The 13,339-nt window shown below is 33.6% G+C and overlaps 1 long non-coding RNA gene across 1 annotated transcript; it reads left to right on the top strand.

Annotated features, from left to right (window-relative positions):
• The first annotated feature begins 456 nt into the window (after positions 1–456).
• LOC128554538 (uncharacterized) lies at positions 457–7,020 on the top strand. The gene is made up of 3 exons (XR_008369632.1): positions 457–983; positions 3,927–4,016; positions 4,897–7,020. It is a non-coding gene; the product is annotated as an uncharacterized LOC128554538 (long non-coding RNA).
• The last annotated feature ends 6,319 nt before the right edge of the window (positions 7,021–13,339 follow it).

Here is a 13,339-nt window from a genome sequence, read left to right as displayed (position 1 = left end):
TTTGACAATTTTATAAATAGTATAGATAAATTATCGGAGGTCCAAAATTAGGTGGGACAGACTATAGTAACATATATGCCTCGTGCAGAAAACCTAGAATCTGTTTTACAAAAACTTTGGTATGTATGAATTTAGTCAGGCATAAGTTTTCATTAACCTTTACCCTGCTAAATTTTTAAATTGAACTGATCCATCGTTCAATTTGGACAGTACCATCTATTTTTCGAAGGGGTGTTCACTGAAAATTTACTGACTGAATAGCAAACAGTGCAGACCATGATCTGCCTGCACAGATTACAGGGATCCATCACATGCTATGATAGAGGGGAAAAAAAGTTTTAAAATAGAGGGGATTTTTTTTTAAATGTTTTTTTAACAAAATTAATGAACTTACATGTAAAAAAAAAAATCACCCATAAAAATAACATAAAAATACCGGTAAACATGTTTATTTTTATGTTATTTTTATGGGTGATTTTTTTTTTACATGTAAGTTCATTAATTTTTTTGGTCTGCACTGGTCGCAAAGGCAGAATCACTTGTTGCTAGTAGGCTAAAGGTTAACGGTAAACTAGTTGTGAAACTGATTCAAGGTTGTTTTCATCTAAAATGCAAGACAGTAAATTCTCAAAATTTATTTTATGCATGCCAGGGTGTACTACTGTTGTGTGTGCTTAAAATGTAGATTATTACAAAGTAGCTCTAATTTGAAATTTTTTGCTGTTGACAGGTTTCCATGTTGTCTGCTGTTGGAAGAACATCTCTGAGGGATTGTGAATAGAATCTTTATCTTCTGCTTATATACAACACTTACTCATGGGCCAGTGGCACAATTTCTAGCTGTACAAGGATATCATGGTGTTTGATAAGCAAGTAATATTGGAATAAAGTTTCCATACAGATATTAGAGAGTTTGAGATTTCAACCTTCGCCTTCGCCTTCAACGTCTCTCATATATATTTGGGGTAAAACGTCACCGATAGGTGTGTATTTTATTTATATCAGACGTTGCTACTAAAGTTTTCCATGTAATATCAAGTAAGCCTAAGACTTCTCTTTATTACTATGTGAAATAAAAAGCTTACTTTCAAGATTTCTGCCTATTATGTTATTCGATTATCCATATGTGTAATTAGACTAAATTTGATGCGAAACACTATCAATAAGTATAAGAATAATGAAGTTTTGTATGGCTAATGATTTTAACTAAATGCATTGAATTGAACCTGGAAGTATGAAGTTATCAACTGATTTTGAGAAACTTTGAGATTTTGTTCAAACTTTAACTTCTACAGCATATTTGTGTCCCCAGGCGGTATCGATTATACTAGATGGGCCTTTTTGACGTATGAAATGAAGTTTTGAACGTCCGAAGATGTGATATCACGAAAGTCAAAACTACAGTCTTTTTACATCTACTCTGTCCACATACTTGGCATCAAAGACTGAAATCTGGATGGAGGCACATGGCATGACAGTCATTTTACTTGAAAGATGAATAATACCGCAATTATCATTTGTGGAATATTTTATTTTCAACTTCAAAATAAAATCAATCCATTTCTGTCGATACTTAATACGACATTGCGTTTTTAATTATAAACATAAAATGGTACTAGAAAGACGGAAAATTCTTTGAAGTATCAGACGATTTCAGATCTATGATAATTATCAAGACCCCATCTTTAAGTGAGGTGTCCCTCTAACCAAAATTCCTGGATCTGCACATGCTTTACTTATGAAATAGTATATTCAAACAAATACGTGTATATTTCATATGTTATTTTGTGCGACAATTTTCGTCTCCACCTAACATTTCTTGACTGTTTCGCTAGACAATTGGCGACTTGGCACGATTATATTGTGCTGTCTGAGAGTTTGGTATCATACAGAGTCATAGAGTGTCATGATGCCAAAACGTATGAAATCACGAGCGTATCTTACATTTGTTTCAAATCGCTTGTTAAATGTATTCATAAATTGTGTATATTGGCTCATGTTATCAACATACTCTTTTAAAAGGTTAGATTTTCATCAGGTACATTTTATGAGAGTCTACAAGTAAAACGCGTCTTTTAAGGAATTCGATGTACAAAGTACCAATTCAAAGCGGAAAAAAAACCTTTAAAAAACTATGAAGTATTAGTCAACGCATGACGGATGAATCTGTCCTTTATATTTTATGGAATGCCTTTTGTGTTTGCTTTATCGCATATATTAACTTAACTCCAAAGTATATCGAGAAATGCATTTGTATAGTTGGTGTCTCATGTTTTTGTTTAAAAAATATTAACTGTATTATCTTTCAAGAACACCATCAACAATAGAATACGTTGATATATTATTAGCTCGACTTTTCGAAGAAAAAGTAGAGCTATTGCACTCGCCCTGGTGTTGGCGTCGGCGTCGGCATTGGTTAAAGTTTTGATAAAGTCAAATCTCTGTTACTATCAAAGCTATTGACTTGAAACTTAAAATGGTCATTTACTATCAAAGTCTACACCAGGAGAAACAATCCCTCATAACTCTGATTTGAATTTTGACAGAATTATGCCCCTTTTTAACTTAAAATATTTTGTTATTTTTTTGATAAAGTCAAATATCTCTGTTTCTATTAAAACTTTTGACTTGAAACTCAAATAGTTATTTACTATCAAAGTCTACACCAGGAACACAATTCCCATAACTCTGATTTGAATTTGACAGAGTTATGTCCCTTTCTAACTTGGATTTGTTTCATTGGCAAAGCTCTAATTCAGTCAAGCACTGGAAAAAATCGAGCGCGTTGTCTTACGGACAGCTCTTGTCATTTTTATTTCCTCTCATGTATGATTTTACAATCGTGCATTGTAACTGACATCATTTTACATAAACCTAAATGTTCGAGCAACACCAACGAGTTTTTACATTGTTCACATTGTTTCGTTTTTTATCGTAATCGCACTAATATCCATGTGATGATTATATTAATTGAAATGTTTTTATCTAATTTTCTTTTTTACAACCTCTTGTAAAAGTCCTGCCCTTTCGGACAATTGATATCAAAATGCACGAAAAAAACGATCATAATTACGGATAAATTGAATGGGCGGATTAAAAGAAGTAAGGTTCATTCTAAAGTTTGAAATCTCAAAGAATTTTAATCGAACTTCAACTTCATACGTTAATTTCGCAAGAGACGTTGAAGGGGAAGGCGAAGGTTGAAATCTCAAACTCTCTATTACCTGTTTTTTACTTCCTCTTGAATAAAATATGCGTGAACTTAACTGAAACTCATCTGAATCGCGTTTCACACGCATTTTTGTGCATGTTTTAAATTTAGAAGAATACTTTAAGAGAATGAAAAATAATGATTATGCAAGAGCTGGGGGTTTCGTTTTGAGGAGGCTACGTTTTTGGTGCGTGGCATTCCCTGTTTGATATTTTTCTTTGTTTTGTATTTGTCTTGTGTCAAGTTTTTGTTGAGCCCACTTGCGGTGAGCTCGATATAGTCGCCACTTTCGGTGTATGTGCGTGTGTCTGTCTGATTTTGTCCGGACCATAACTTATACATGCATGAACCAATCTTGTTTATATTTGGCATGAATGTTTACCTAAGTGAGAAGGTGTATCATGCGTAAACCCCATGTTCCTGTCTCAAAGGTCAAGGTCACAGTTAAGAGGTCAAAGGTCATACTGAAGTTTGTCTGGAGCAGTTCTTATTCATGCATGGTGGGATTTTGATGTAACTTGGCATGAATGTCACCATTATGAGACGGTGTCATGCGCAAGAACCCAGTCCCTAGTCCAAGGTCCACTTGACAGCTGGCGGGCTTAACATTCTGCTCCTTGGCATACTTGTCTTATTGATTTAATTTTTAGTGATATAGATTCAAATTATACCTTTTTTATTAACTTTTTATCACCAAATTCATTCTGTTTCACAGGTTGATGACAATGAAACTAATGACCATGTTAACATCAGAGGAAAAGCAAACTGGGAGAAGAAAGGACAACATTGTTTTCAATCATGAAGGGTAAATATTTAAGAAATGATATTTGATCATTACGTGAGAATGGTGTTTGTAAGAATAGAAATTCTAGCATTTGAATGAACCCGTCCAATGTATTCAGGGCTCCAGAAATTTTTAAAACTCAATATGTCCGAAATGAATTAATGACATCGGCGTTATCCCACCCACTGTATTACCGTATAAACTTTGTGATAAAGTAAGAAATTAGTATGTCATGCATTAAAAATGATACACCGTCACCTTCAGTTACAATCTAATAAAAACAGTCAGTCAGTGTTATATGTGATGGTTACTTTGCTTTTTTTTCTGAGAAAATACTTGCAAGGATGAAACTGCCAATGCATTGTTGTCTTGGTACTGTGTACCTAACTAGTCGAAAATCTAACGCACGTACATGTAACTTTGGTACCATATACGCGGCAGGTACTTTGTAATGTTTCCTCATTATTCGACGGATTTTTTTATAAAATTTTAGGTTGCCTATCTCCAATTTATGTGATTTTTATAACGACTGTCTGTTGCTTAATAAATTTATTCTTTTGATGTAAGGAGAAATGCAACCTCTAGCCTAGTACTTGTATAACTGCAGGATAAAAAAGTAAAGCCTGCAACTATTTGTTTTGATATTCAGTGTCTTTAGTCAGTATTGTAGTTGAACATCTTGACACATGTGTGTCTATTATGAAACTTGTTATTTGTCATAAAATAGAAATAGCAATAGTCTAGATACAGCAGAGGAGTGAATATTGTTTTGATAATACTACTCACTAATATTTCCTTACCATACATTTAACTTTATACATAATTCTAATATGTGTGATCATCTTCTAGTTTTTTAACAAAACGTTTAAGTTTACATGTGTGTTAAAATGTATATTTTCAGCCTGCATAGACATAGGACCAGGAAGGGGAGCTAGGAGTGGGAGAAGTGCCTGTGACTGATATGCACTGTCAGATAGAAATCCAGTTCAAAAGGAAATCTGAAGTAGTGAAATAGCAGAAATCATGACTTACATACTGTATAATCTGCTCTAAAACACAAACATTTGAATTTAAAATGTGTTAAATGCAAAACAGTTTTACTTACAAAATGAATCTTTCAGTAAATTCTAAATGCAGCTGAAAAGTGATATACATGAAATGTGTCAAAACAGTGCAAGTTAAGTTTGATTTTTTGTTGTAGACAAAACTGAAGAACTTGTATCCAATTCATTTTCTGGATGCACAGTGTTATTGGAATTTTTTTCAGATAATTTAAAATTCTACAAGGTGAAGAAATTTCAAATAGTATCTCAAGAAAAAAAGTTTTATGCACAATGAATTGTTTTTCAAAAAATTGCAGTTGTTTGTTCATTGTTTTGCCAGTCCATTACACTTAAACTTACTTTATTTACTCTTAATATTTTTGTGAATGGATTAGATTACTTATTCACAAGGCAAAATCAAGAATTTGTCGGTTAAGGTTAATGTTGTCTCAAGCTAAGTGATGGGCAGACTTTATCCATTTGTAGTGATTTTGAGAATAATTAAAATAATTTGTCACATAAATCAATATTAAATGACCTGGCTGAAAGTTATATATGAAAAAAATTGTATTTTGTTCAGATTGTTCTACATAGAACTTTTTGCAAGATTTTTTATTAAAATCATTTTAGGAAACTGCATAAAAGATGCCACAATTGGACCTTTATAACTTTACTATTTGAACAATAAGAATAGCTATCCTACTTGATACGGCATCAGCTTTGCGTCACACCTTGGTTAAATTTTTGGTACCAGTTCACATTTTGGCAAAACCTTTGGGGATAAAGGTTTGAAACTTTCAACTCAAGTGCACATAACTCCATCTGAATTGGGGTACCTTTTATTTCCTACTAGTTCATATTTTGTGTAAACTGTTTGACATATGACTTTGAAACTTTTATCACTTGATTATTATTATACCATAGTCTGTATCTGTAGGTAAGAGTACATAACTCTTACAAGTATTTTGGCTAAATTACGACTCTTTTTGGACTTGGAAATTGGTACAATTTCATACCAGTCCATGTTTTGTAAAAACTGTTTGATGTGTGGCTTCGAAACTTTGAATACTTGTTTATATTATATGATTGCCATCTGTAAGTAAGTGTTCATAACTCTGTCAACTATTTTGGCTGAATTATGGCCTTTTTTGTACTTAGAAATTGGTTCAGTTTGCGTACAGGTATGTGTTTGTCAAAACTATTTGACATATGGCTTTGAAACTTTGAAACACTTACTTACTTACTTACTATCATGATTTCCATCTGTAGCCAAGAGCAGATAACTCTGTCAACGAGTTTGGATAAATTATGGTCTTTTTTGGAGTTGGAAATTGGTTCAGTCAAACTTATTGGAATGATTAAGCAAGATATTCCATTAAATAACAATAAATCTTGTGCAGAATGTAGTATACTAAATTTGAAATATTGCAGAAAATTTACATTCCTGTTGCATTTTTACCAATATCTAAATTTTATTCTCAACCGTTTTAAATCACATTTCTGTGTCAAATACACATTCTCTGCTAAACTTTTTGAAACGAAGATGTTGAAAAATTTCACCCAAACTGGGGGTGAGTAACTTTAAGATTTTAGCTAGACTGTACAAACTATATGCAGAGCTATCCTACTTGTTTTCTGTCAGCATCTAAGATCAGATTTCACAGACCGAAGTGTGGTATCAGACCAGTATTTCTTGAATTATTTAAAGGAATTTTAGGCAGTTTCACCATTAATGGCTATTATTCAATGCATTTTGTTCAAACATAAAGTAATTGTGTAGGATAACGCATGTTTTTCGTGTTACAACATCTCCAGAATCCCGAGGGATTGGTTGGTACCCAAGCCCGGTACCAATGATACCCGAGGGATTCTGTAGATGTTATAACATGAAAATAACATGCGCTAACGCTATTCTGGCATAAAACACGTAAAAACCAAGTAAATGAATATATTGTCCCTCAACGTCATTAAATTCCCATGAAATGCGCGTAAAGTTTGTTTTTTTTTCACGTTGACGTCATTTCCTTTTGAATTATCGTTTTGGGCCGTAATAACGTTTACGCTTTGCCACGGAACGCGCATAAATAAAAAGGTGTTACAACAGCATGTGAGCGCGAGAATCTCTCTGTTAACACACTTTTCTCTCCTGTTAAAACACCCCGAAAAGTGACAATAACAGCAGTTTTTATGCTAGAATTCAAGATAATGTTTTCTTCACTTAGTATCAATTTTGAAATAGTTAAACATACTGCTTCTATGACAGCTCTTGTTTTTATATGCTATGACACTTTATTACATTCAAGCAAAATGGTTGCCCATTTCCACTAGAGTTTATCGTTGTATTCATTGATGAAATATTTTGTTAAAAAGCTATTGAATAGTCGATTGACTGTTGCTGTCCCTGAACAGCCATTTTTACAGATTACATGCATCAACAAAATTTATTTTTGATTGAATGGTATATGTACTTTTTAATAAAAACATTTCAGTTGAATCATATTTAGTATGTTTTCTTACTAGACCCAGCATGTTAAGATACGTCTTGTGACTATTCTATTATTCAGTACACTTTTGTTTAAAACCATAGACTGTTGGGGGTTTTTTTTGTGCTTTTAGACGAAACAACATTGAGAAAAGATGTCATTCAAACGTAAAAAGGACATCTTTCCAAAGTTGTGAAAAATATATGTCTTCCCAACACTGCAAAAGACGTCAAAACACCTTTCACAATCAAAGAAAAAACTACGTCTTCCAAACGTTGTGAAAAAGACGTCTTTCCAAGGTGGCAAAAAAGACGTCAGCGCACCTTTCATTATCGACCAAAAAACCAACGTTTGTCCAACGTTGTGAAAAAGACGTCTTTCCAACGTGGTGAAAAAGACGTCAACACACCTTTCATTATCAACCAAAAAACAACGTCTTTCCAACGTTGTGAGAAAGACGTCAACGCACCTTTCATTATCAACCAAAAAACGTGGTGTGTTTGCTGGGTAGCTTTATGTCTTTTATGAAAAACCATGTCAAAAATTCTTTCACTTTTTATATTTATAATTAAGTGATTGTATACATTTGAACAGAATAGTTAAAGCTGGATTTGCCAGTGCATGTTTCAGTGACTATTTAAAGGACTACAAAAGCATAGGAGATCAAAATCATGCATATAAAATGACTGGTTACAGTTTTGCATGCAACATATCCCAGTATCCATTGCTTGCATTGAATTGAAGCTTCTCACAAGACATCGATACCATCAAACTTATTGAAAAGTGATTGAATACATTTAACAGAGTAGTTTCAAACTGGTTTTGCCAGTGCGAGTTTCAGTGACTATTAAAAGCACTACAAAAGCATAGAATCGTGCATATAATAATAATAATAATAATAATAACGACTTTATTTATAGAGGCGACACAGTTGGGCAAGCCAGTGAGTCTTCCCTGTGAATCTCTTGAAGTATGTACATGGTATTTACAACATGATAGTAATGGCATAAAACTAATTAACATTTTAAGTTCAGCATTAAAACAAAGACATAAATTAAACATGACAAGAAGTATAATATTATGTACATGAATGATAACAGCTATCAGTGTTCACCAGAGAACCTCCACTGTAAGTAAGCATGTTTAAATGACTGTATGGATATATATAAAATAACAGAATTGATTTAATAATCATTTTATGAAAATGACAGCTTGTTTTGCCTTTATAATACAAAACTATTATACAACAGGCAGTATAGAGTACAAAACAAGTGTGCACAACCTCAAAACACACGTTCTATAAAGATTTCTGAATAAAAAGAAAAATATAATGGAAAATCCATGTTATTCTTATTCTTTTTTCTCGACGCTCATTTTGGACATCTTTTTCTTATTTTTATTCCCTCCTCCTGGCGCTTATTTTTGAAAAAAATCCTGTAAAACAAAAAATAAAAAAACTCGGGCCTTAAGCATCTACCGTTTAGAAACTACAGGTCAGAATCACCTCAAACTTGGTTTGTTTGTAGAATCTTTATGTTATTACTGATTAGATATATCAAATTTCACAAAAAAAAATGCAATGTACGATTTTCATTTAATTGGAAAATACACCGTGTCTTTATACAGAGATATTGTCGTGAATTGCAAATTTATTGATTAATTACCAGAAAAATACAGCAGTTCTTAATTAAGCTTATGCTTAGACATCGACCATAATAACAGAACCTGTTCTGTTATTTTTTCTTGTTACATTTACACACAATTCACAGTAACACAAACTTTATAATGCATGTCTTTGGATTTAAAGTACACGTTTTAAACATAACAGATTTTTACCTCTCATCTGTATGACAATTAAAATTAGCCTAAGATTATTTTTGCAGTAAACGTGTTACCATTATAATTCTAATGCTGTTCTGCTGCAGTTGTTCTTTCAACAGAATAAAATCATTTACTGGCATTCATAGCAATAATGGTAACATGTGTGTCCCAAAAAATGTAATTATTATCGCTTCGAAATGAACTATCCTTCATTAGTTTTATACTTCATTGGTTTCTATTGTATATGTTTTGGCGGGTTTTTGCACGAACATTTCGTGCAATTCTGCCAGTATATATAGGTTTTTTCGCGCTTTATCTCCACTCGAGGTTAAAATTTGGCAGCAAACATACGTTTAATGCCCACCCTCCCTCCCAGTTATAAATTTGATAATTTGGTAAATTTGTTCGAGGTTTTCAACTCTTAAGAGGGAACCGCTTTAACATTCATTCATTTAGTTATCATTATCTTTTCTATATTTAAAGTGAAATGTTTAATTTTAGATATACTGCTTTGTAGCACAATAGATGTAAAATAGGTATTTCATTTTTATAGCATCTATATTTCAACATGATTTTCACATTTATAATAGTGTCGTTTCAGATTTTTACAATCACACAAAGGCATCCCAAGAGACGAGGGCACAGTCGAGGACAACATAAATTTGACATCTTGTATTGTTGAATATTTACTCCGCGATACATTGTTCGCGATATTTGCTGCCAAATATATATGTTAAACCTATTCATGTTTTGGTTTTATGTTATTAGTTAATTGAGAAAAGAGAATAATTAATTTACTCACAGCTTTAGTTAATTGTGCGAGGTATAATGCGAGACGAATAATGTATAAAATTGTTTTCTTTTACCTGACAAAAATGTTTTTCTAACAAATTATAACGGTAACATGTTTACCGCAAAAATAGTCTTAGGCCTATTTTAATTGTCATAAAGATGCAAGGTAAAATGAAAAAAGTTGTTGCATGAAAAGCATGCAAAACAGTCACATGTTATAGCTCAGGAAGATGATATTTCATGATTGAACTGTAAACATCAGCCCAAACCGGAATGGCACTTTAGATTTCCTTTTTGTCAAACTTCACACTATTTAAATGTTATCTTATTTATTTTGTTGGGTTAAACGTCGCATCGACACAATTATAGGTCGATATGCAACTTTCCAGCTTTTGTGAAGGAGGAAGACCCCAGTGCCCCTCCATACATTATTTCATCATGAGCTGGCACCTGGATAAAACTGTCGAGCTTGATGGCTTCCTCACATGAAGAATTTAAGGCGTCAAGTGAGGCTCGAATCAACATCGATGAGGGGCAAGTGATTTGAAGTCAGTGACTTTAACCACTCTGCCATAGAGGGCCTCCACAGAATTAAAAAGGAGGCAGAATGAATCAGAATTATATTTTTTTATAACTTAGTGACATTTTCTAAAGATTTATGATCATCATATACCAATAGATTCATCAACTGAAAAGTTTTTTCTTTCCTCTTTTATTTATGCAAAACCTTGTAGTTTACAGATAGTTGTCAGCATGTGCAGTTGTGCACCTGGGGTTTTGCATCCGGATTCATTCAGTATTGTAGGAGTTGTGGCCCCTGACCTCGGAAAAAATTGTCATTTTAATGTCATGTAGTGGGGGCATCTGTGTCCCATGGACACATTTCTAGTTGAGAATATTTTTAGTATCCATCGTTCGGGACACTAAGGCAGGGCATTTAATGGCGGGTAGATTGTTAAACCCCACAAAAAATAACAAACAAACTACGTAATACTATAAACCTAAGCCCAAACTTGAATTCTTTAGAAGTCCTTGGCATATTCTTGGCCAAAGGGTTTTTTTTAAATATTTGTTTTGTTGGTTTAATTTTCGCACCGACACAATTATTATTTCATTACGAGAGGGCACCGGGTAGAACCTTTGACCTTCTGTAAGCCACTGTATGGCCTCCTCACATGGAGAATTCAATGCCCCGAGTGTGGATTGAACCCACTCAATGAGGGGCATGTGATTTGAAGTCAGCGACCTTAACCACTTGGCCACAGAGGCCCCGGAACAATATTCCCAATTCACGTACACACAGCAGAAGACTTTATTTCATTTAAGAAGACGTATTTAACCTGGACGTTCTCTGAAATGAAATAATTTTTTCTTTTACTGTAGAATTGTCTTGAAATAGTTGTATTCTATGCAAATATCTGTCTTAATATCTTTCAATGTAATGTTGCTCTGTGTTACCACCCATTTGTCACTATATAAAAATATACATCCTTTTTGAAAATATTGTAGCATGTCAAGTATCTTGAGGCCCACATGAAAAAGAGATAATCCAAAATATGTGGATTAATAAAACAAAGTCGTTTTTAAATTATCATTGTCTTTATTCTCAACCCCTTATACTGTACGTAAAAATGTGCTGCTGCGACGAATTTTTATTCGTCTTGATTACAACTGATAAATTGATTTCTTATACAGAAATGAAGATATGATGTTCATAATAAGTGATGATATGGTCCAAAATCAAAAACCGGTATGTTTTGTTTCAAAGGAGCTAAGCGGGTTTAAATACTTGAGGAGAATTAAATCATTGTTACCTCCCTTTAAACACTTATTCTTAAAACAAGTCGTTTAGTATATTCATTGCACGTACTATAAATGACAAAAGGAATACTTATAAAGCACAGTAATCTTACATGAAGTAATAAATGCATTACACAGATGAACATGTCTTAGAGGTCACCTGTATTTACCAGCCAATTACCCAGCCCGAGTCAGGAAACTTTTCAAATTGACTCTGTTCTAATTCTAACATACACATGTCTGAGTTTTAAAAAGTCAGTTGCTATTTACTTTCTTTTAAAACTACTCACCCAAACAGACCACCCCCTCTTTCTTACAACACCCCATTCTGGGGTCTGCATTATATGTAACTTGAAATCCTGTTGTTCGAAGCTTCCTATATGTGCTAATCTTTCCGCTTCAGTGAGAACGGTGCTTAAACCAATTATGATATTATTGTGAACTTTTCCAATTATTTATCAATTTTTATGCTTCCTTCGAAGAAGGAGGGGTAAATTGTTTTGCAGATTTTCGGTCGGTCAGAATGTAGACCATCCGTTTCCAGATGATAACTCAAGAACGCTTGGGTTTAGGATCATGAAATTATAGGGAGGTTGGTTATCACCAGCAGATGACCCCTATTGACTAGAGGTCTGTATGTAAAAGGGCCCAAGGTCACAGTGACCCTGAATAGTAAAACGGTTTCTGGGTGATAACTCAAGAACACTTGGGCCTAGGATCATGAAAGTTGATAGGAGGTTTTTTAATGACCAGCAGATGACCTCTATTGATTTTGAGGTCAGTATGTTAAAGGTCAAGGTCACATGTTAATAAGCAGGCACCTGGATAGAACTGTCCGACTGGATGGCTTCCTCCATGTCATGAAGAATTTAACGCCCCGAGAGCCCTAGCTAAAATCAACACGATGAAGGGCAAGTGATTTGAAGTCATTTGCCCTTTAATCACTCTGCTATTTAGAGAATTAAAAAGTAGACAAAAATGATGAGAATTATATTTTTTTAGCTCACCTGTCACATAGTGAAAAGGGTGAGCTTTTGTGACACCCCGTTCGTCTCTGTGCGTGTGTCCGTTCAACAATTTCTTGTCTGCACGATAGGGGTTTTTCATTTATGATTTTATTTAACCAAACTTGCACACAACTTGTATCACCATAAGATCTCAGTTCCTTTTTTCAACTGGCCAGATCCCTTTAAATGGGTTCCAGAGTAAGAAATCATGATTTTTTATGAAGCCGCGACTTGTTTATGAGATACGTTTTTTAAGCATAAAAACTTGAGGTTTAAATGTTTAAACGGCGTACGTTTCCCTGTAATGAGAGGGGTAAAAAATTTCCCAATATAAACAAAATTTCTCCAAACTTTTGGATATTGAAGACACAAAAAAATGCAATAAAATATATATTCTG

The sequence above is a fragment of the Mercenaria mercenaria genome, unplaced genomic scaffold (assembly GCF_021730395.1).
Source record: "Mercenaria mercenaria strain notata unplaced genomic scaffold, MADL_Memer_1 contig_5101, whole genome shotgun sequence".
Lineage (NCBI taxonomy): Eukaryota > Metazoa > Mollusca > Bivalvia > Venerida > Veneridae > Mercenaria > Mercenaria mercenaria.
Note: the sequence above shows the minus strand (reverse complement) of the source record. Positions and strands in the feature narration are given on the sequence as shown.